Below are 24,568 nucleotides of genomic sequence, written 5' to 3'. Positions count from 1 at the left end.
GACGAGGCTTTAGCCGGGCCATATAGAAATGGGTATCGCGCCACGGCAGTGACTTGCATCTCTCCTGTGGGTAGTTTGGGCGGCAATGTGTACAGTGAACTCATACCTGGGATTGCTTTGATATGACTCTTGGCCCGCTCTCTGACCTATAGGGCTGTCTGCTCCGCTCAAGCAAGCATTGCAATGTACAAATACAACAATAGTCATACTAATTATAAGACTAGATATTTGGAAGTGTACATGAGTATGGGTTTTAAATAAACATTATTCTTATGTCACATGCAATAAATATATAGAAGGGGGAAAACAAATCTGTCAGACACTGAAGCGGTGACTACCCACTTGAGTACAGATCTGCTGGCGGCAGACACTAGTAGGTGACTAGGGTGAAGCAGTGAATACCCACTTGTGTAGAGATCTGCTGGCGGCAGACACTAGTAGGTGACTAGGGTGAAGCGGTGAATACCCACTTGAGTACAGATCTGCTGGCGGCAGACACAAGTAGGTGACTAGGGTGAAGCAGTGAATACCCACTTGTGTAGAGATCTGCTGGCGGCAGACACTAGTAGGTGACTAGGGTGAAGCAGTGAATACCCACTTGTGTAGAGATCTGCTGGCGGCAGACACTAGTAGGTGACTAGGGTGAAGCGGTGAATACCCACTTGAGTACAGATCTGCTGGCGGCAGACACTAGTAGGTGACTAGGGTGAAGCAGTGAATACCCACTTGTGTAGAGATCTGCTGGCGGCAGACACTAGTAGGTGAGTAGGGTGAAGCGGTGAATACCCACTTGGGAAGAGATCTGCTGGGGGCAGACACTAGTAGGTGAGTAGGGTGAAGCGGTGAATACCCACTTGAGTAGAGATCTGCTGGGGGCAGACACCAGTAGGTGAGTAGAGTGAAGCGGTGAATACCCACTTGAGTAGAGATCTGCTGGGGGCAGACACTAGTAGGTGAGTAGGGGGAAGCAGTGAATTCCCACTTGAGGAGAGATCTGCTGGGGGCAGACACTAGTAGGTGAGTAGGGTGAAGCGGTGAATACCCACATGGGAAGAGATCTGCTGGGGGCAGACACTAGTAGGTGAATAGGGTGAAGCGGTGAATACCCACTTGAGGAGAGATCTGCTGGGGGCAGACACTAGTAGGTGAGTAGGGTGAAGCGGTGAATACCCACTTGGGAAGAGATCTGCTGGGGGCAGACACTAGTAGGTGACTAGGGTGAAGCGGTGAATACCCACTTGGGAAGAGATCTGCTGGGGGCAGACACTAGTAGGTGAGTAGGGTGAAGCGGTGAATACCCACTTGAGTACAGATTTGCTGGCGGCAGACACCAGTAGGTGACTAGGGTGAAGCGGTGAATACCCACTTGAGTACAGATCTGCTGGCGGCAGACACCAGTAGGTGACTAGGGTGAAGCGGTGAATACCCACTTGAGTAGAGATCTGCTGGGGGCAGACACCAGTAGGTGAGTAGGGTGAAGCGGTGAATACCCACTTGAGTACAGATCTGCTGGCGGCAGACACCAGTAGGTGACTAGGGTGAAGCGGTGAATACCCACTTGAGTAGAGATCTGCTGGGGGCAGACACTAGTAGGTGACTAGGGGGAAGCAGTGAATACCCACTTGAGTAGAGATCTGCTGCGGGCAGACACTAGTAGGTGACTAGGGGGAAGCAGTGAATACCCACTTGAGTAGAGATCTGCTGGGGTCAGACGCTAGTAGGTGACTAGGGTGAAGCGGTGAATACCCACTTGAGTAGAGATCTGCTGCGGGCAGACACTAGTAGGTGACTAGGGGGAAGCAGTGAATTCCCACTTGTGGAGAGATCTGCTGGGGGTAGACGCTAGTAGGTGAGTGGAGTGAAGCGGTGAATACCCACTTGAGTAGAGATCTGCTGGGGGCAGACACTAGTAGGTGAGTAGGGTGAAGCGGTGAATACCCACTTGAGTAGAGATCTGCTGGGGGCAGACACTAGTAGGTGAGTAGGGTGAAAGCAGTGAATACCCACATGGGAAGAGATCTGCTGGGGGCAGACACTAGTAGGTGAGTAGGATGAAGCGGTGAATACCCACTTGAGTAGAGATCTGCTGGGGGCAGACACTAGTAGGTGAATAGGGTGAAGCGGTGAATACCCACTTGAGTAGAGATCTGCTGGGGGCAGATAAGGTCGGGCTTTTAGGGACTGTTCCCCCCCCAAGTAACAAAGGTTCCTGAAAGCCCTTAATACATATGGTATTTCACTCCATAGTGGTTACATGAGCAGGTTCTCCTGTGGGATCTACCACCTCTGATGGGGGTGGGGGGGTGTTGCCAGTCCAGTGCTGTGCTGCGTTTTGTCCCCTTTTGGATGAAAGGGGGTGGAAGTGTCGCGGGATTCCGTTTAAAGGCCTTGCAATGTGCTGCATGACCATGTTGCTCACGAGATGGTAGCTTAATGAATCCTTCATTCCATCTCCCCGTGCTAATTGCTGTCTTTCCCCCATGCAGACAAGAGCCTGCTAGATGCTCTGTGCCAAACATCACAAGGAAGCCCTGTAATGAGTTTCTCCATCTCCTAGTACTGATTAGATCACAAGGAAACCCTCTAATGTTCCCGGGGCCCGCATCTTAATATGGTGGAAAAGAGGTTACGGGCGGGTTTGTGGGGCTTAGCAATTTTACTATAAATATGGCGTCCGCCGGCTCGATAAGTACATCCAGGTCATGGAGGCCAAAGTCTACTCTGCACTACTGCACAATGGAGAAATATAGAGGCATATGAATTGTGTGGTGCTAGATCGTATACAAAACATTGTATGGATGAAAATATTAGGTCTTGTCCGTAGCACACCGGGGGAGGCACTACGGAAGGAACTGTGTGTACCAAGTATTACGCTATGTGTGGAACAGATTTTTTTTAATTCTGCTGGAAATCATCTACTAAGAGACTAGAAAACCAAAACATAAAAGCTATGGGGGAAATGGAGCCTTAGTTTCCACACGTAAACTACCCATGGTACAATAAGTGGGCCGTTATGAGGAATTCGACCATCCACCCAGTGGCTGTGCGCTCGCCTAGGTTTTTTTACATTTGAAATTAAATGGAATAATGATAGATCAACCGCTGGAAAATGTATGGGGCTAGTCCACACACATTTTCCTATGCTCACCGCACAACATATACTTACACCGGTGTACTCAGTGCACACAGTTTACAGGTGCAGTCCGCACTGTCATATTTAGTTGGAACATGACAGCCTAGAATACACCAGGTCATCTCAGAAGGGGGAGGGCAATACCTCCCTCCTGCCTTGGCCAGTCTAACTATCTAAGGCTCCATGGATCCACCCTGTCCTTTTGTTGAGCCCTGCAGAATGGTGGCAGCGATTAACATAATTAGCATATTAATTGAGTATACGTCAAACAGGCCCACATGAGGCCTAGCTGCAGAGGCTATTAAAGGAAACAGGGAACCCCCAAAAACCTGTGATATGCACTGTGTCAACCTTAAGCCAGCTCCCCCCCTTAGTATCAATGGACAGTGAAATGTCATGTCAGGATATGATATGACATGTATAACATGCCTATACACAAGTGTTTCAAGGTGCGAAGAATGCATGGATTACAGTAGTCATCCCCGCAGGTAGATGCTATTCAGAAGGTAGGAGTATGTGTTTTGATGGAGACAGAAAGCCTGGTCCCGCCGCAGCTTTACGGGAGATCTGCCGCTTTAATTGGGAACCACAGAGAGCTGCATTAACTAGAGAGACCCTTTGATCTACAACAGACAGGAAGATGGGTGGGACTTAGTATTACATGTTTTCACCCCTTTACCTTTTCTGTTACAAAACACTCTGGTTACTCAGGGAACAGAGGGAGAAACTGAATCCAGATGACCCTCTAATTGCTCCAGAACTGTTACCCAGCCAGCACACAGTGTGCCTGCTAGGCTGTGCAGCAAACTTCCTATGTGGGAAGTGTCAGTGAGTCTCAGAACCAAACCAAGGCCAAGGTACCTGCCTCAACACTCTCCTCATCTTTGGGCTGATCACCTTATAGGATGACTCACGCCCCGTGAAGAAGCTAAGAGGAGTGCATCAACAAGCATCTACTGACGTCCGTCTTAAAGGACATGTTCAAGCCAGTTGAGCCCCTGGAACTGCAACCGACTGCAGCACTGACTGTTGTTACACCACAGTTGCTAATGTCGTCCGAGACGCCACAACCTGTGCTTCAGTCCCGACCAGAACTGAGATAATGATTCCTGACCCCGAGCCACCATGCAGGCCACCATGCAGCCGCCCGTCCAGTCTAACTGCCTGCCGCGTGATACCTGCAGCTGTCTCCCGCTTTGAACTCTGTCGCAGAAGCCGCAAGGCACCCTGAAACCGACTCGACTCTGTCGAGCACTAAGAACATCTACAGCATATGGTACATTGTGGTTCGGTCCCCCTGGTCCTTCACCAAAGGCCCCTAGTGACATTTTACAGCCCATTGCTCCCTTTGTGCTGAAACCATGTATCCTTGAACTACTCTCCTGCCAGTATCCAGAGTGCATCCCTTTTCCTTCTTGAAACTGCCTGTCCGCTGCATTCCTTTACAGGTTGGGTTGTATTTTGTAGTGTGCTAGAACCATCTGTTGAAAAATAATAAAGTAGATATTTTTATACAACAGTGACTGGACAGTCCCTTTTATCATTGGGTAACAATAGTATTTTTGCTGTGTTGCAAACTAACCAAAGATCCACGACCTTGCGGAGATAAGCCTGCCGTTCCGTCCACGTTACCAAAATTGGACAAGGAGGTTTGTAATGTGCTTGTGTTTCCAATCTGTTCAATCCCTTCTGGTGTGCTAGAGGTGGGGGCTGATTGATGCCCCAAAAGTTGATTCGTCACAGCCGCCCTGTGCAGCTTAGGAAAGGAGGAATAAATCAGTTAGATCGAAAAAAGAGAGCCAAGGTGTTAGAATATGACCCTGCCATGAGCTGTGTTGTGAACATGAGTTCGCGGAAACACGTAGCGGCCACCCATTGCTGAGCTCCTGATGGAAATGCTATAAGTAAAATAATGTGCCCTGAACAGAGGCACATTATTTTAATGCTAAGACTTTTAATGTTCTACCTCTAGGGGACAGAATGCCTTGGCTGTCTAGAAATGGCCATTGCTCATGTGGGTCTGGGTCTATTGAAGGCCTACCCCATTTTACTTGTAATCTGCTGATTGATCTAAGGAGGCAGTGGCTGAGGTTGTATTTGATATCTTATAATATCAGCGCTATGGCCGAGGAAATGCCCTGTATGCTGTGCTGTGATGGCAGCAGTATTATTTCTGATCTGTGTGTTTATCCGAAAGCGGCTTTCAAAAGCCTGCGCAGATACTTTTAATTCAATTATAGAACGTGCTGTATGCTTTGTATCTATATCATGTTGAGATGGGTGTCATGTGTTGTTGTTTTTACTGTTATTGTCTGTTATATGTTAATGGAGGAAGCCATATAAAAAATGGTTCATCTCTACTTATGTAATGAGTGTCTCCATCACCCAGTACTGAGCTCGTTCCTTCCTTTCCGCCTCATAGAGGGTGAACTCTAGGGGCCTCTGGTGACTGCCCAGGATCACGAAGCTCTACTGCACTGAATCCCGCCATCTTGAAGTTCGGAGCGCTTTCCTTTGCTCCCCATGAATAGAGGAGCTCCGAATATATGACGTGCCCAAGATCACAGGGTGCTGCTTGCTACAGTAAAGACAAAACATCTTCTTCCAATCCTTTTATTGTGACTCCTGTCATAATATACATATTGGTGCAAAAGTCAGTTATGGGATCTGATTCACATGTCTCCTGTCTACGATTGTTTATATTTTATCGGGAGGATTTACTTCTCTAGACTGTGTCACAATGAGGTCTGATTTAACCAATACCGAGTTCCAATGCCCGCCTTTTATTGGACACTTTTTAAACGGTGCACCTATTGCATACATGCCTTACATTAATGTGTACCCAACCGTATTGCTCCCTGGCATCTTGGATCACTGTCTGTCCTCTATTGACTGCTTGCCCAAAGTATGGGTTGGTAGCCATCGAGTAGGTGTTCGCCCTTATGAAATGCTTACCCTCGATACATCTTTACCCACCTGTATTGTTCTCCTGGGTGCCCTGGATGAATAGTTTGCCCTTGATTAAGTTGTTCATAAGTGTAGTTCCCGCTATTGGGGGTCGCCCATCGTCTGCCCTGGATTAATCGTTGCACCCCGCATTAACGGACCCCCTGAGGGAAACTGCTCAATGGCTGCCCTGGATGAAGTGTCGGCAGCAGTAGCGTGTCCAGCTTTAGTTTGCCCCCGGACTGCCAATGTATTCCTGTGTTGCCATGCCACTCGCGCACAGCACATTTGCAATCCCCCCCCCCCTTAAAGGTACGAAAGAACAGAACTCGACACCTGCGCAACAACTTACCACCAGCACCCCGGCCAGTGCCGCCTAGCACGACGGCCACAAGAGGCATCTATGCCCTTGACACGGAGCACCTAGAAGCAGAGCTCAGGGCGCTTCTGCCCTGAGCGCAACGCTATGTTGCATGCTCCCTCTCTATCCACTAGCCTAAACCAGGCCCCTCTCTTCCGGGTCCTGCAGAGTGCATGGACACGGGAAAGGGCGTAGCAGTGCACGCTGCGAACACCATTCAAAATGAAGGGATGTGGCTGTCAGCGTTGGAGTTCACCCTTTCTGGAAATATAACACACACAAGCATTCCTGTACAGGGAGCAGATGTTCCCAACTCTGGCTCTAAGCGGCATAGCAGAGGTTGGCTAGCTCGTTCAGCACTGGCGTGGGCACAGAGTGCCTGCCCCTTCCTCTTTCCGCTCTGGCAATGCACCTGCGTCTGGACTTGCAGGGCTCTGTGTAATGCACTTGGCCCTGGCAAAGCCCCGCCCAAGGCCCTCTAGCCTTGGCCGCAGCGCCTCCTGGGATCCCTGCACCCAAGCGCCTGCGCTGCTCCACTGATGCACCCCAAGACACGTGTTTCTCAGACCCCACACAGGCTTACAGAGGAAACACCAAAAAAACATGGTTTACAAAGACTTGTGGGAAGTTTCGTTTCTGTGGCGACCTTGCTGCGCCGCGCTCAAGTTTTCAGAGTTGTAATAGCGGTCTACTGCAGTAACAACATGAGTGTCCCAAAGTCCAGTGGAAATAAAGCTCTTGGAGAATAACTTCGGAGGGCCCCCGATAGACCTGTCGTGTTTAGAATGCGAATGAGTGCAACATGTCAGCGCCTCCAAGTGAGTGTGTGATTTAGGAGCTATGATCTGGATCGAGCTTCTGTACGGCAGCAGGGATGGCCGGGGATAGCCCGAGGACAGTGGCCACCGGGCTGGTATGCTCCGGCCTACTCAGCTTGACATGTGAGTGACTCGACCTCAGCCCAACCGGCCTTTTTTACAGGCGCCAATCCAACATGTGACTGACTCGGCGCCAACCTTGGGCGCTGCTGTCCTTTCACCAAAATCATACAAGTAGCAAAGTGACATGACTTCCTCTTCGGCCCCTGATGACACCACGGAAAGTGACAACGTGCTGCCTTTGACGCAAGAGTCATCACAAGATATCACTCCCCCCCCCCGCATCCTTGTAAAATGACACTAAACTGAAACACAAAGCAATAAGTGTGCCTTTAATACACGTCATCAAAATCTCAGACAAGATCGATAAAACACAGGCATGGGATACTCAAATAGAAACATGTAAGCATGTGGGTGTTTTGTGCTGCCGGGGTGCTTGTCAAACGGCAGTGCCATATCCTGCCATCGTGTTTTTCGTTTGGGAATTAAGTGGTGCTGTAAGCATTGCCTATTAACCAAAACGATTGGCAGAGAAAGTGAAGATAGGAGGGAGCGCGGATGTGACAAAACAGTCTCCCCGGGGTGGCAACGCGATTCCAGCCCCCAAACTTCTCTGCAAACCCCAAACACGCACCCACTGGATCTCTTTGTGCTGGCTCAGTGCTTTTAAGGATGCTATTTCTCAGCTGTATTCTGAAAGGTAATATTGCAGTTGCAAACTGCACTGAGTGTAAAGAAAATGTCTTTCACAAGGTGGTCCTCGGCCACTTGATTTAGAAGCGATATGTGTATCTTGGCATCTGTTCTTCGCCCTGAATTCCTGTTAAAAACAAGCAAAGGCAAAGCCAACAGTTGTGGCTCTTGCATAGACATTAGGCATTCACCAGGCACTGGTCCACATACTCAGGTACTTACACCATTGTCCAGCCCTTGCCATTTTATGGCCAGGTAGCACTATTATAGCAGTGCCTAAAAACATCTATCCTGTGCCTACACAATTGCCAAATATGTTGGCTTTGCCAAAACTTGTTTTTTTCTTTCCATTCAGGTCTGCAGTCAGGTCTGCAGTCCTGCATTTATAATAGAACAGCACAACTGTACGTACACATAACACGATAGAATTAAAACAGCTCAGAGTGGCCACGAAGTGTGGGCTCAATGGTGTTCAGCAATGGCAGCTGGCTGCTCCCTGAAGATGTTGATACATTTGTCATTTTGGCTAAACGTAGATCTCCGCAGCAGGTGCATTAACCCGCCCGGAAGGTCTCCTGCAAAGGTATGGAGCGTGCTCTAATGGCACGGCCATGGCCACAGAGGCCAGCGCAGAGAGGCTGTGCAGCCTCCCCTCCCCGCCCCCCAACTATGTACACCTGCCTGTGTGTGCCTAATGGCACGGCCATTGCCAGAGAGGACGGCGCAGAGTGAGCGCGCAGAGAGGCTGTGCGACACCCCCACCCCTTGTGTGTACACGGGCCTGCGTGTGCTCTAATGCACGGCCATAGCCAGAGAGGACGGCGCAGAGTAAGCGCGCAGAGAGGCTGTGCGGGCCCCCTCCCCTTGTGTGGATAGGGGCCTGTGTGTGTTGTAACGGCACCCGGCCGTGGCCGCAGAGAGACTGTGCGACCTCCCCCTCCCCGCACCTTGTGTGTGCACGATCCTGGGCGTGCTTTGTGTACCCGGCTCGCATCGTATTCTGCTTATGCTGGCATTCTTGAGGCTTCTCGCGGCCCTTTCCTGCGCGCTGCTCACACTTATCTTGTTTCCCGCACCTTGCCGCCGTCTCACTGTTCTCGCTTTGAAAGCAGTATGCTTCTTATCCGCCGTGGTGTCATATGTTCCCAGCCTCCTCCTCCCACAATATTCCGAATACAGTTTTGAGCGATTTCCACCCAACCCCACCCCCCCCCCTTCCCGAAGTTTTCTATGTGGTTTTCTATTTATAGAATTCCGCACAGCGCTCTGGTCAATGTAATGCCGCTTCAAAGCGCCCAAACAGATAACATAGCACATCCGCTCCCAGGAGTCAGGAATTCGCACAACTTGCGAGGAAGCTCAGGCGGTTAATGCACCCACCACAAGAGTATACCAACGGCAATGATTTTCTTTCTCCAATGATGTTTTTGGTTACAGATGAAGCAACCTTACGCAAATACACAGGCTACAGAAAGAAAATATACACCGCCCGCATTTAAAATTGACCTTCTCAATAACCATTCGCAATAACACCTTCCCCAGACTAAGCATCCCACCTGAACAATGATCTTGCTCTTGGCGCTTTCAATTTGATCAGAGATAAGAGCCCAGCACATAAAAGCGAGGCTGGTCTACCAGCATCCCTCGTCCACAGGTGTCAGCTCACATCACTTGATTAGGTTACATGTCTTTATATCGAAACATTTTATGAAGAATGCCCCTATAAAGAAACTTTTACAACGAAAAATATAACATATTTTTGGGAGGGTCCGCCCCAACATCCCTACTTCCCACACCCAAAAACCCACCCGACCGTTTTCCCACAAGAGGTAACCCTTTACCCCACCCCTAAGTGCATTCTTCATAAAATGTTTAGCTATAAAAGATTCGATATATGGTCATTCTTTATAACATTTTCTTTATAAAGACGGCATGCCCTTGATTAGTCGTGGCCGAGTGTTCCCAGTATGACACCGTGTCTAGGGGGGTTCAGGGGGCAAGGAGTGAGCTGGCGTGGATTCCGTGGTGCACTAGTCTAGGACCCTACCTGAGAGGAGGGGAGTCCCCCAGTCTGGGGGGTGCGGGGACCTGTGAGGGATGCCCCCGCCCTTCTCTGATGTGCCTCACAGAATCGGTCTCTCGGTGTAAACCGAGTGACATCGAAATTGCCTCCTGGCCAACACGCCCCCCCCCCCCCCCCCATCCCGCACCTTAGAGAACGTTTGCAGGGAAAGGCCAACTGATCTCGGTTTTAAAATGGGCTGCTAACCACCTCCAAATAAAGTTCCACATTGGCGGGAAAACACCTGGGGCCTGACTCATGGAATTGTTGCACTGGGGCAAGTTGACTTTGCATTGCAAACATACACTTTGCTCTGCTCTGTGAATCGGGTGTCTGTCTGTGAATCAGGGTGTCTGCCTGTGAATCACTGTGAATCAGGGTGTCTGTCTGTGAATCACTGTCTGTGAATCGTGGTGTCTGTCTGTGAATCAGGGTGTCTGTCTGTGAATCAGGGTGTCTGTTGGCAGTGCAAAGTCAGGGCACTGCGCTGAAAGTTCCATGAAACAGGCCCTGGTGTTTGATGTTTGGCTCACTACCTGGCACTCTGGGCAGGCACCTCAAAATCCAGATGCGCGAGTGGGTGCCCTGTCCTCTCTTCGTCGTGTTGGTAGGATATGCATCATCCCTGCCTCCCCCGAGTCACTGGAAACGGTATCCTGGACCTCCAAGTTGCCCCCTGAGGCCAGAGGTGAAGCCACTAATCACCCAGGGGCTCCCTGTTGTCAGAATGAGCAGACTAGGCTCACTGGAGTCCTATAAACGTGTGCCCCTTTGGAGGCCTATATCCCAATTAAGACTCTTTTCACATGATATCACTGCGTGTGACGCAGCAACATTCTTACACTCCCCTCAAAGTGAGGGGACTGGTGGTATGACAGTCTGTTTCTGGCCCGTGCCCCTTCTCCAACAAACGGTTCTACCAGGCCAGATGATCGTGCCCAGGGGGGTACCAGTGCTGGCTCATCCATTATTGGCGAGGAGATGCCAACCCAACAGTGCCCTCGGTTCATTATGGAGGAGCCAAGTCAACCCAGTGTAAATTCTCAGCACTCCCTCAGCGGCTTTCTTGTAGCTGAGGTTGCGCTCCTCGGCTTGCTTCGTTTCCCTTTGGCAGTTTTGGTTCCCTAGCATGTATGTCCAATGGACAAGGAAGGGCCGGGGTATTTTGCTTTCCCAGCTTTGCATGGCCCATTGGGGATGCGGGCTGGGGGACTGCACCTCTGAATGTGCGTAGGGGGTGCTCCAGGACATTCAGACAATGTGGGGCATGATTTGGAAGTGCTCTGATTCCTGCTTGCATGTGTATGAAGCAGGAAATTAAACGCTCTTTGCTTCCCGGTTCCTTTTCGTGTGGCGCCGGATGGTTTCCATGTTCCCTGGAAAACCAGTGCGCGGGGAGGAGCAGAGTCCGGACCGTGGATGGAGGTAAGAAGAATGTATTTTTTTAATGCGTGCGTGTGTGAATTGAATGAGTGAGTGTATGGAGCATGGGTCGATGCCTTTTTTACTGGGCATCTATGATAAAGCATGGTGTGATATTACGTGGCTGGACCTGCATTTTGGTGAAGCCAGTCTAGTTATTGCTTACTGTGGCATGACATGTTTTACTGCACACCTATGATAAAGCAAGCATGATAAGTGTCATATGCACAGACTGACATTTTGGTACAGCTAGTTTGGATATGTTTACATATTATGTGACATGGAATTTTAAATGACAAAGCCAAGAGGAGTTTGTTCTTCCATGGGTAACCTAACATATATTGGCAGAACCAGAGTGGACATGATTTCCTATAGTATCCCTACTGGGATTATGGGCAAAGCAAACAGGAGTATGTTCTTATATGGAAAAATTGCATATATTGGTGCTGACAGCATGGAAATGTATGGACACAGCCAGCACAAACATATTTTTTTACTGGCATATATTGTGGGCAAGGACATCATGACGTCGGCATTGCAAAGTCAATTTTCAGCAGTGCAAAGTCACTTTGAACCGTGCAAAAAAATTCCATTAAATCGTGCCCAGCGTCTTTTGCCAACGAGAGAGATCACAAGTGGTAGAGACAACATGCTTGGGGTGAAAGGACCTGTAGATTTTGTCTTCGAGAAGATCAAGTGGAGACACTAAGGCCTATCCTGTTCCATTGCCAGTCTTTGAATGACCGAAGAAGCTTCTACTTTGGACAGCTGATGTATGGACATGCATTGTTGCCTGGGGAAATAGTTTGTCAGGCCATAATGTTTTTCTTACGGGCTGAATAACTGGATGACTGCTGTGGTGCGTTTCTTAAGAGAAATTGTTATCTTTAGCCTTTTAAGGATGAACCATGAAATGAAAGTTCTTTCTTTTAATGAATTGTTACAAATTGTTCATGTTGTTTAATGTATTGTGTTTTTTTGTACATGTTAAAGTTCATTTTTTATAACAATAAACAAAAAAAAATGAAAAATAAGAAAATGCATTGCGGAATGTTCATGTGCACTGTTGGTAACTTGCATCTATTGTTTTTTTCATGAGTTTTCATACAAGCCAGTTTGGCTGTTTATCCATTTTTTTTTATTAAAAAGTGTATGGTAAAATGCACCGTTTTAAGCCATTATTAAAAAATTAAAAAACTATTCCTGTGGTGAATCCCCCCACAAACAACACACCCCTCTTTGCTGGTTTGGGCTTCCTCACTATGTTCGGTCGCTCGCGGATATTTGTGGGAAATATTTACGCCCCTCCAATGAATAAATAATCCAGCCCCCTCCGCTAATAGCGCATTATAACTGGTGCACGGGGCATTGGCCCAGCCAAACATCACATGGTGTGTCACAGCAGATACTGAGCAGACCCGTGTGATCCTGCTGAAAGTACTGGCTCTTTATCCATAACTCTAGAGGCAATATTGCAACGTCAAACCCACAATGCAACGTGTTGTGTTGAAGCTGTAGTAAGCTGAAGGTGTCACGCATGACATGGGGCCATATGGCAGTTACATGCAGCAATAAGAGCCGGTCCTGCAGGACCCCATCCAGAAATGAGAGCCAGAGCTAGTATGACCACTGCCTCGGGAGGATAGCTCATGGGCAACATGCTCGCCTTGGTAGCAAGACGACGCGGCGCAACACAGGTTCGATCCCCGGGTCTGCGATTTGAAACCTCTGGGTATTAAGCACAATATAAATAACCTATGATATCATACCACATGCAGCAATAAGAGCCGGATCCAGAAAGATACAATGCAGCAATAAGAGCCGGTCCAGCAGGACAGCAGGCAGCAATAAGAGCCGGTCCAGCAGGACCCTGTGCAGCAATAAGATCCGGGTCCAGCAGGACCTCATGCCACCTGGTATACATTGTTTCAGGCCTAGGATGTCATCAAACACAATAATGAATTTTGGGAGTTGTAGACTCTGTTCACTTCAATTGAACCAATTAGGCTGAAGGCCCAGAATAGGTTTGTAACTTCACTGCCAGGGGAAGAAACATGGCGACAGGAACCCTATAAATGCATCCTCACTCACCACCATGAGAGCCAAGTGAATTCTTCCCCACAAGGCCCTCTGCACATACTGCGACCAAGTCAGAGACACCATGGGCCTGATTCATGGGAAAGTGCGCACAGATCCTGCAAAGCCTGCTCGCTGAGAACGAACCTGCGCGGCCTGACGCGCATAAGGAAATCTACGCGCCACGCGTATTCATGGCATTGGCCACGCAAAGTTACCCCATGTGCAAGTTGCGGCCAGATCGCAGACGACACGCCAGCACGCAGAGCCATTTCAGCCATGGAAACAGACCTTTGTGCACTCCTTGTGCGTGTGGCAATGCACCCCGGAAAAACAGCCTGTGTACCCTCCCAACCAAGCCAGCCCCCCAGCGGAGTGCGTGGAGTCCCCCGTAACTATTCCCAACACCATCTCAACATGCGTATCACGTATCGTAAAAATCTGCATTTTCCCATACACATGGGCGCGAACCCCGTAAACGGTTCCTGCACCCGGTACGCTGCTTACGAACACCCACAGTGCTATCGAAATCCTAACTGCATGCATGCACCCCTAAATCTAACGCCCAATTTTACATTTGCGCAGTGATTCCTATGCGCAAGTGTTTGTAGGTCTGCTTTTGGGTGGCGGATAGTTTGAGTGCATTGCGTGGCCATTTCCCTGCTTAGAGGTTGCAAAGTCAGAGCCATGAATATGTATCGTTCCATGCAATAGTGGGCGTGCGATGGACTGCCTGCAGGCTACCCCTTGTAACGCCCACATTTCCCCCTGTTCTTCCCCATTTTGCATGTTCTGCCCCTCAACTCCGGTGTATGCACAGGCCACGCCCATGCTCTGCGAGGTGTCCCGCGCAAGCCACTCGCCTGCTCGCAGAGGCGTGCCAAGCCTACGCATAGTCCCTGCACAGTACAAAAAAGTCCCACGCAGACGATTCCATGAATCGACAAACTGAATTGTGTGCGCGGTTTGATATTGATTTACAGCACAAATAATTCCATGAATCAAGTCCATTACACTACACCAGGGGCAGCACCTGAGCCTTTCAACATTTTCAATTGAAATGGGACCTCATGCTTTGGGGGCCCAGAGAGAATTTCACTCAGAAAGGTAAAATTCTCTCTTCAGTGGTCATATAGGGGTTCGGCTCCCCTGCTGCCCACCTTTATTCCTTGTGCCGTGCACAGGACACCAAACCTGCTGTGGTAATCTACAGCCACACACCGCTCCCATTGTTTTACTTAGCGTTTTGCGCAGAATAAAGGTAGATGCTGGGGCCTTGCACAAAGTCACACTCTTGCCCTTCTGTCTAGTGAGGAGCTCTGTGCTTCAGCAAGGAGAAAGTTAAACCTTTTGTAGAGAATGAGCAACACAACTGACAATGAACCAGTAATCCTTTAAGATTGCTGCAATGGAAACTGCTTCCCAAAAAACAAACACAAGCACACCTTGCACTACCCCACAGCAATGCACTTCTGCTGCTGACCTATCGAGGCGGGGTTTCCAAGATGAAGGCGAGGGGGGCCCCAGACATCATTTAGAAATGGGCCCCTGCCACCTTACAGCTGACCTGCCAGCCCAGGGCCCAAAACACCAACCCCAGTGCCAGATTAAACCCGGTAGAGGCCCCTAGGCAGTCGAAATGTCACTCCCCCCACCCCCCATCCCCTGCAAATGATCTCCTATTACGTTTTTAATGTTCTGCACCGCTTTATTTTGAGCCGTTGTTGCGGAGCCCCTAAAAGGAGTGGGGCCCTCAGGCGGGCGCCTATTTGGCCAAATGGATAGGCCGGCACTGCGAGAAACAACACAACATGCCATCTGGGACTGCCATGTTCTGCTGGGCAGAGCTTCCAGTGGGCACCCTGATAACATTACAGCCGAACCTGAAACCCCGGAGCTCGAGAGAGATCAGAGCCCGACCTGAGAAACACTGCAGCGCCCCCGATGCTCACCACAGCGCACCCCGCAAACACGAGAACCGAGCTCAAACGGGTAGACATAACACGAGGACGCAGAGGCCTGGAAGCATCACAGCACACCCTGGAGCCCAGAGGTCGCACTGGGAAACATTACAGCAGGTTATTTAGGTCATCGAAACATTAAGACACTGCCCTTTCATTTCCGAGAGCGTAGACTGTGGTGGTTAGCATGTACGAGCGCGCGCGTGTGTGTGCGTTAGAAGTATCTGAAGGAGGAGGGGTCCATGCGATAATATTGCAACAATGCACTCTTAACACAAAGCTGGGAGAATCCGCGAACATCCGTGAGACTATCCACCAAAGTTACACGAACCTGAACAGATACCCCCGAAAGCAACTGGGATGCCGACAAGTACCCCAACACCCCCCGCCCCCACGTCCACCCCCACTCAAGGGCGCGCACCGATCTGCGCTGAGCTCCCTGCTGGTGGGCACAGACCAAACACCGAACAATGCCCCTGCAGCCTGGCGCTGAGTGGAACACAGCAAGCGCTGCCTCCTGCCAGGCCACCGGCCTGAGGCTGCCCAGGAGCCGCTGGCTGTAACCTGGCACCGGGACGACGCGGGATCCCGCTCGCTAGCACCTGACACCGAGCCCGAAGGAGTGAAATACCCCCGCTCCGGGCAGGCAGCCACCGGCTACTGCTGCCGGCCGGCAACGGCTCTGAAACTGGGCGACACCCGCTGCATCCTGGCACTGGCCAGGTACTCTGTCTGAACAGGCGCCCTACTAATAGCCGGTCTGAGGCATGGAATTGCCTCCTGCATCCTGGCAGTGGACGAAGGGTGGGTACTAATCCCTCATGACAGGCACCCATTCTAGAGCGGACAATATACCCCAGCAGCGACGCCAGGCAGAGGAGGCACACTGCTGTATACCGCCAGGCAGCCCATCTGAGATGGCCAATGCGTGCCATCTGCATTCAGGCAACGGCCAAACGGTCGGGTGTATGGTCTCTAAGTGGGCAATAGCACCGCCCACACCTGCAGTCTGGCACTCCCCCCTGTAGTGTATATGGGCTGTAACCGGCCAATGCCACCTTCAGTCTGTTACCGAGAGGGCATACATACTGCCCCACCCTCAGTAACTGAAGCCTGCCACTGGGAGGGCACCAGCTTCTGAAGGGTACCTGGGCAATGCCCCTTGGGTGCCTGGCGCCAGGCAGAGACAGAATACTTCTCGGTGCTGTCGGAAAGCTAGTCTGTAACTGTGCCCCCCCCTCACACCCCTCCTGCAGCCTGGCACTAGTGAGAACCCGAAGGCCTCCCGTGCCCTCTGCTGCTGCCCCTGGGTTACCGCGGCCTCCTATGCCCCCGCCTCCTCGGTTACTAGCCATGTTTCCCTCCGAGGCCCCGTGTGCCCCTTCCTTCCCCGCAGTGCTGCCTTCGATGCCCGCACCGCCACCGCTCCCGGTTCCCTGGCACCGTCCAAGGTTCCCTGCTGCCTCCCCCGCCCGGTGCTACCTGGCACCCATTGCCCCCGCGCCGCAAAGGCATTCGGTTCTCACCATCTGTCACACCGAAATCCCACAGGACCCAGGATTTCAGGGAGACAGCCGGTGCCCTCGCTGCCCACTCCAATCAATGCCCGCTCTGTTCAAAGTTCAAACATAACACACTTAGGCTGAAGACCCCACGTCCCCTCACCCCGTGACCTTTAAACACAGACCATGGGAGAGAGTTCGTGCGCCCGTCTCTGCCAAGACCACCCAGAGAGAAAGGCAACCAACAGCAAGGGGTGCCAAGGTGGCGACTGCAGTACGCCAGCGGGCACTAGGGTGCGTGGCCGTGGCCAAGAGCTTGAGTACGGATGGGGTGTATGCCAGCTTCGGAGAAGGTATGCGGAGGTACACAGAAGTTCAGACGCGGGTGCGGAGGCGGTGAATAGCAGCTTACGGTGGCATGGGCAGCAATTGGGCACAGTATGCAGTCGGGTAACATAGAGCCCAGGAGAGGGTCGGAATAAGGGCATCGTCAATATCGTTTCGCGGAACCCATCGCAGCACCGAGGGTAGGGCACAAGTCACGGGGCGGCCTGCCCACCTTATGGCGAGGCAGCGCCAGGGTACACCTTCTGTAAACACGGGGAGAGGCGTCAGCACTCACCTCGAGTACAGGCACCCCAGGGGGCACTGCGTACCCTGGGCACAAGCGGACTAACGAACAGCCAGGCACAGACGTACTGGGCGGTGGCGATACTCGAGTGCATGGCAGCTCCAGGTGGCAATTGAGAGGAGCAGCAAAGAAGGGGCGCACACACTCGGGGTGTGCATGGCCGTTTCCGCACAGGCTGTGCACCGGGATGAAGGGGTGGAGTACCAGCGTCCACACGAACGGTGCACGTGATTCAGGGAAGCACACGGTTCGCGATTTAAACAGAGGGATATGTAAGCCAGGCGGGGAGGGGGGGGGGGTGGAAAGGAGGAGGTCTAGGGCGGCTCCACGGCCCCACCGGGGCATCCATGCCAATTGCAGTCCCAGGAGGGTCGCAGCCCCAGGAGAACCGGCACAACTGGACTGGGCTCCGCGTGGGAGCTGTGCACGGGAGTCGAGTCGGCGATGCTTGCACACGAGCAAGCAGGGCACCTGAGCTCCAGCATAGGTTGGGGAGCACAGATAACCCTGTAAAGGGGGGGGGGCGAGAGGCGCTGGGATCCTCTGCAATGGATGTACACATGATTCGAGGGTTACAACGAGCAGCCCCGCATGCTGGGGTCCAGCCAGGTGCACAGACAGGCGGACGGGCGAGCTGCACACGGGGACTGGGAGAGATAGAATGATTGCAGGAGCGCCACAGAACAATCAGAACCGTGTGGGGGGTGTGGGGGGGGGGTGTGGAGGGGAGATTGCACTTGAGTCCGGCATATGAGCTCCAGCGAAAGCTGCATACGGGGCTTGCGCATGTGCTTGTCTGCGTATTCCGTGGCCGGGGTGCTTGGCCCGTGGCTGGGGTGCTCGGTCCGTGGCTGGGGTGCGTGGCCCGTGGCTGAGGTGCTTGGCTACCGATGCATATGTCGGAGGTCCTCGGTCGCTCCAGCCGGGCATATACGCCGAGGTCGGGAGGCATGCAGGGTGCACGTTCTACCCGGGCTGCACAGCAGGGCGTGCGTGCACACGGGGGTCAGAATAACGAGTATTTGGGCGGATCAGGCCATGCACCCAGGAGTCGCGCGGGCGCACGCACGCACAGCACAGGATTGAAGAATAGTGCTGCCGGGAAGTGCATGGCAACTCCCACAGGAGCTTGCCACGCAGATTGAGGGGCTGGATCCAGGGGCGCGTGTACCTGGGCTGCGTGGCAGGCCTGTGTTCGGTGGAAAGGTGTGACCACTTACGTAGGGTGAACAGCTGCCCCAGAATCCACGGGGACTGTAAACAGAGATCGGGTGCGTGTGTCAGCTCGCGCAGGGTCAAGGTGGGCATGTGCCTGGCAGCCCCTGGAGGGTGTGTACACGAGCATCGGTGGGTGCACACACGCACACACACAGTGTGCATCTTCTACCTGCAGTGCATCGAAGCGGGTGTGTACAGGCACCGGCAGGTGGCCGTATCTCGGTGGATGTGTATGGCGCATGGCAGAGGGAGTACACGGACATCATCAGTGGGTACACGAGAGGATATATACACAGGGATGATACGGGTACACGCGCTTACCTTGAGAAGTAGCAGGGCTTCCAAACCCTGAACGAAACCCGGCCGGATCCAGCGGCTGCTCCGTTTGATTGCGAACTCCACAGCGGCTCCTGTGCACAGAGCTCCCCGCACCTGTCCCTGCCTGGCAGGCCAGCCCAAGGGGTGGGGGCGAGCAATGGGAGGGAGGGGGGAACAATGGGAGGGCAGGGCCGCGAGACCCCTTCGGCACACACCGAAATGCCAAACCCCCCCTCGGGCAGCTGGGGGGGCCTCAGCCCGACAGCCGCTGCCCCCTTGCCCTGACACTCGGGGGACAGCTGGGCTGCTGTGAGGACAAGGGCCCCTTCTTCTCCAGAGGGGCGGGCCTGCTGGTCTTGCTTCCCATTCCCCAAGCCCCTCAGAGCCCACCGGGGCTCGGGCTCCTCGGCTCGGCGGGGTCCCTGGCTGCCATCCCCGGCTGCCCTCAGCCTGCTGGTGCCAGTGACTGCACGCGCAAATCCTGCTGCATCCCCCCTCCGGTGAAGGCTCTGCCGCTCTCCGGCTACCGGCAAAACACGGCCTGGATCCTGGTCCGCGGAGCGGACTTTCACACCCTGTGTTTATTTCTTTTTACCGAAGGCACCCACATTTCACAATTCAGGGAAATATATACCTCGCTCATCGTAAGATGCCAAAGCTGCATTTGATCTGCCCCCTCGCAATTATGACCAACATGTTGTTTTGCACATGTCAGTCTCGTGTACAGAGACTCACGCGTGTGTCGGCGGGTACTGTGTTCCCTTTTTAAGCGCTTTTCAAATTTTGCTGGAACGATGAATAGGGGGGGGGGGCTCTTAGTGGGGAGGGGTACAGGGAAAATGGAGACGTTTTCCTGAAGCCACAAACGTTGTGCAAGCGGGGAGCTAACCCCCACAACCAGTGTCTAAAGTGGCACTGCTGAATGAGCAGGGGCTCATCAAGGGGGCGTGGCCTAACTGTGGCAGAGGGGGGGTGTCGCCCACTGGCTCGTTAGTCCACGCCCCCTTGGCGAGCCCGGCTCAGTGGGCTACTGGCCCCCCTACCACGCACCCTTTTGTAGAGAGCAGCACCCTCTCCACATGGGCGAGAGGGTGCTGATCTCTACATTTATTTTCTATAGGCTTGCCTGCCAGGGGACAGCGCCCCTCCTATTCAGGCTTAATGGTGGTGCTGCCCCTCGCCAGCTGCGAATGCGCAGGTGCTTCAGAATTTAGAAATAAAGGCCTCTGCTTGCAGTGGCCTCACGTTTCTCTCCGTAATGGTGGTGCCGGCCCACGGGCCTCTCTTGCTTAAAGGGATGCCTGGCAGGTGCGGCGCCACCATTATGGATGAAAGGCATTTTTTTCTGAAGCCTGAAGTTCTCGCACACAAGCGAGAGCTTCAGGCTTTAGAAAAAAAGGCTTGTCATGTAGTGGCTGGGTTGCCAGGGGAGACCAGTGAGCCCCAGCAGGGCCCCTGCCTCAAAACGAGATTTAAGAGCCTGCCAGGGCTCAGCCCCAGCTGGCCCAGGCCCACTTAAAGCCCTGCCCACAGCCCAAACCGTGACTGCAAGAGCACATCCTGTACACAAGGAACGTGTCCCATGGTAGAGTTGCGTGCCTAAGTGGCATCTCCGGGCAATTAAAGGACATTTCACAGATTCTATGTTTTAGGGCTTATTCATAGAAATGTGCACAGAAATCCCTTAAGGGCCATGCACCAAGAAGGACACTGCGGGAAGCCTGCGCGCAGAATAAAAAATGTGTGTCCTGTCTATTCATGGAATCTTTGCGCAAAGTAACCGCATTTGCAAGTCGTGGCGGAACGCCCCTGACACGCCCATACACAAACCATAAACAGCCAGATCAGCTACCTTTGCATGCTCCCCCAGGCTCGAATACACACACACACTTCAAACAGTTCGTAGGGTCCCCCGCAAGCAGACCTGCATCTCGGGGACCTTGCGCATGGTCCCCTGTAACTATTCCCAGCACCCCGACAACCTTCGTATGAAAAATCAAAACTTGGTCTAAACTCGGAAAAACTGCGTGCGAACCCCCGTAAACCGTTTCTGCACCCTGCTACACTGCTTACGCGCACGCGCTCCCCTAAGTTATAGCAGAATCCCCGTTTAATACACATACTCTGAAATTTGACATGCAAACCCACCTCCGTACTTCAAATCCTAGTTGCAAGTGCACTTATGCCTGCCTGCTGGTGGCAGATCATCTGTGGGACTTGCACGGCCATTTCCCGGCCGAGTGGATGCGCGATCGAATCCATGAATTCGTCTTGTGCCGCCCAATAGTGGCCTTACAAGGGACTGCCTGCAGGGCATCCCTTGGACAGCCCACTTTTTTGCAAGTTCTTTCCCATTTTTGGTGTTCCGCCCCATTCCCAGCCCTCTGCGCAAGCCATGCCCCTGCTGTGTGTGCAGTCTTGCATAAGGGCCTCGACGGCTTGCACAGACGTACTGAGCCAGCACAAACTCCACAGAAGTCCAGGAAAAGTACTGTGCACTCGATTCCATTAATCTACAAAGGCGATCGCCGCGCAGTTGCGCGCACATGTACCCTATTTTCCGCGCAAATAATTAAATGAATCTGGACCTTGGTGTTTGCAGTTTTATTAATGGTCAATGAGATTAACGCACGATTTATATATCTGTTTATAATAATTGTGTTGTTGAAAGAGGTTTATTTGTGTTTTATAGTGTGCCAATTTACAACAATGTCGCTTCAAACCACTGCCAGCAGGGGAGCGATGGGGGAGCGGGAAAGAGAAGGTCAAAGAATCATGGTACATTGGAGAGTGTTGTACAGTCCTACGTGACAATTATTTCAGGAATTAAACCGTAAAGCTACAATAGCAACTAGAAGGTGGCACCGAGAGGTGCGCAGAGCTGTGCGTTAGAGTCAAGCAGGCGTAGATGTAAGGCGTGGCCTGGGAGGCGCGACCTATCGAGGGGCAATGTGAAGGAGTGCATGAGGACAGCCAGGGTGTTCCTGGTGGTCACATTTCTGGAAAGGCTGTGTTGAGCATGGACGACTTTAGAGTTCTCTTGAACCTTTTGTAAACGGGGTCATTTCTCTAGCAGGTGGGAACCAATACATGCGTAGCCTTGGCAAGAGGTGCACAAAGCCACAACGTCTGTAGAAGCCGGTTCAGTGCAGCTCCGTGTGTCAGGCCCGGCTGAAGATGTGTGAGGGCCCATTTCACTGGGGAGCCCCTTGTTTAGAGTGGGAATCAGTCTGAGGCATGTGGGGTGCATACATTATAATGAAAACAAAGAAATAAAGCCTATTAGCACCAGCCAGCAGGGAGCTAAAACACTAAATGCCCAATGAAAAGCTATAAATCTTTCTTTGTCAGCAAGTGGCTGATGTGGAGAAACTGGTGTTAAAAGGCAACAAGGTGATAACACTTCTGTATACGCATTGGGAAGTGAGGGTGGAAGGCCTTCAGGAAACAAAGTTTTTATGATGAGCGCTGCAAAGCGGACATTTTAATCCCCAGAATAAAAATAGCATAGAAAATAATATATTGCTGTGTTATAAGACTGCTGACTGCCAACGTGGCTCAGTTGGTGTTTCCCCATGAGGCTTGAGGCCCCTTTGAACTGAAAAAGGTTGAAAGGCCCTGCTGTCCCCGTCGTGTGTGCCATTGACTTTGGAATGCTAGGAGAGTTTGTGCCATTGACTTTGGAATGCTAGGAGAGTTTTAAATAAACATTGGCACGTGCGTATTAGAGCCTTGTCAGGATACAACGCGTGCGTGGGCACAGGGTTAATGGGCCTCTCTGGAGGTGCAGCCTGGCGCATAGATCTCGCCAAGAGGGATTGCAAATGGCCCCGGATTGCGTTTTAAGGGTACTGAAAGAGGGCTTTGTGCGCAATAGTTGGTGCTTTCCTGTGCAATATCTTACTTACCAGGCACACTCTTTCCGTGCAAACACCTCCTGCTCTCACAGGGCCTGTGCTTTTACTTAAGTCTGCTCCTGTATATATATATATATATGTGTAGATCGCTAGAGCAGATGAATGTGCAGACCTGGCGAATGTATAAAGTGGATGAGTGTATAGAGCGGATGAGTATATAGAGTGGATGAGTGTATAGAGTGGATGAGTGTATAGAATGGATGAGTGCGTAGGGTGCATTGAGTGGATAGAGTGGATGAGTGCATGGAGCGGATGAGTGCATGGAGCGGATGGGTGCATGGAGCGGATGAGTGGATAGAGTGGATGAGTGCACAGAGCGGATGAGTGCATGGAGCGGATGAGTGCATGGACCGGATGGGTGCATGGAGCGGATGAGTGCATGGAGCGGATGAGTGCATGGACCGGATGGGTGCATGGAGCGGATGAGTGCATGGACCGGATGGGTGCATGGAGCGGATGAGTGCATGGAGCGGATGAGTTTAGAGAGCAGATGAATATATAGAACAGGATTACTGCGTATTAGTGAATGACTTTATAAGGCTGATGGGTGCATATTGCTGTTGAATGCGTGGAAAACATGAGTGCATAGAGCGGATGAGTGCGGGGAGCGGATGAGTGCGGGGAGCGGATGAGTGCAGGGAGCGGATGAGTGCCGGGAGCGGATGAGTGCCAGGAGTGGATGTGGGGGGAGAAGGGATGAGTGCGGAGAAGGGATGAGTGCGCAGAGGGGATGAGTGCGCAGAGGGGATGAGTGTGCAGAGGGTATGAGTGCGCAGAGGGGATGAGTGCGCTGAGGGGATGAGAGCGCAGAGGGGATGAATACGTAGAAGGGATGAGTGGGCAAAACAGGTGAATGCATAGTGCGTGTAAGGGCATAAGGTGAACGAGCGCCTAGAGCGGACGAGTGCCTAGAGCGGACGAGTGCCTAGAGCGGACGAGTGCCTAGAGTGGAACGGACGTTTTGCATAGAGCGGACAAGTTGCGTAGAACGGATGAGTAAGTAGAACAAACGAGCGCAGATTACATGCAGTACTGATGAGTACATAGAAGGTATGACTACGTTGAGCTGCTGAATGCGTAGAGCAGACCGAATGAGTCTATATGGAGTGTGATGGACACGAGTGCATGTGACGGACAAGAGAGCGTGTGGCGGACACGAGTGCGTGCATGAGGCTGACAGGAGTGCGTACGTGAGGCTGACAGGAGTGCATGCGTGAGGCTGACAGGAGTGCATGCGTGGGGCAGGCAAGAGTGCATGTGTGGGGCAGACAAGAGTGCATGCATGCATGCGTGGGAAAGACTATAGCGCACAGAGCGGACTGGAGTGCGTGAGTGTGTTGAGCGGACCAGAGTCTGTGGGGCAGACTGGGGTGCATGGAGTGGATAGGAGTGCATGTAACGGACTGGAATGCATAGAATTGCGTGACGTATATAGTATGGTTGGAAGGCA

The 24,568-nt window shown here is 52.1% G+C and overlaps 1 protein-coding gene across 1 annotated transcript in view; it reads right to left on the bottom strand.

The window, feature by feature from the left end:
• The window catches only part of SEMA6B (semaphorin 6B), a 563,759-nt gene extending 544,024 nt beyond the window's left edge, over window positions 1-19,735 (bottom strand). The window contains exon 1 of the mRNA XM_069649360.1: window positions 19,205-19,735. The gene's annotated coding sequence lies outside the window, so the exon portion shown is untranslated. The remainder of the gene's footprint in view (window positions 1-19,204) is intronic.
• Window positions 19,736-24,568: the final 4,833 nt, after the last annotated feature.

The sequence above is a fragment of the Ambystoma mexicanum genome, chromosome 1p, assembly GCF_040938575.1.
Source record: "Ambystoma mexicanum isolate Mex_15411 chromosome 1p, UKY_AmexF1_1, whole genome shotgun sequence".
In the NCBI taxonomy this organism is placed as follows: Eukaryota; Metazoa; Chordata; class Amphibia; order Caudata; family Ambystomatidae; genus Ambystoma; species Ambystoma mexicanum.
This window is presented reverse-complemented; position numbering and strand designations above follow the sequence as displayed.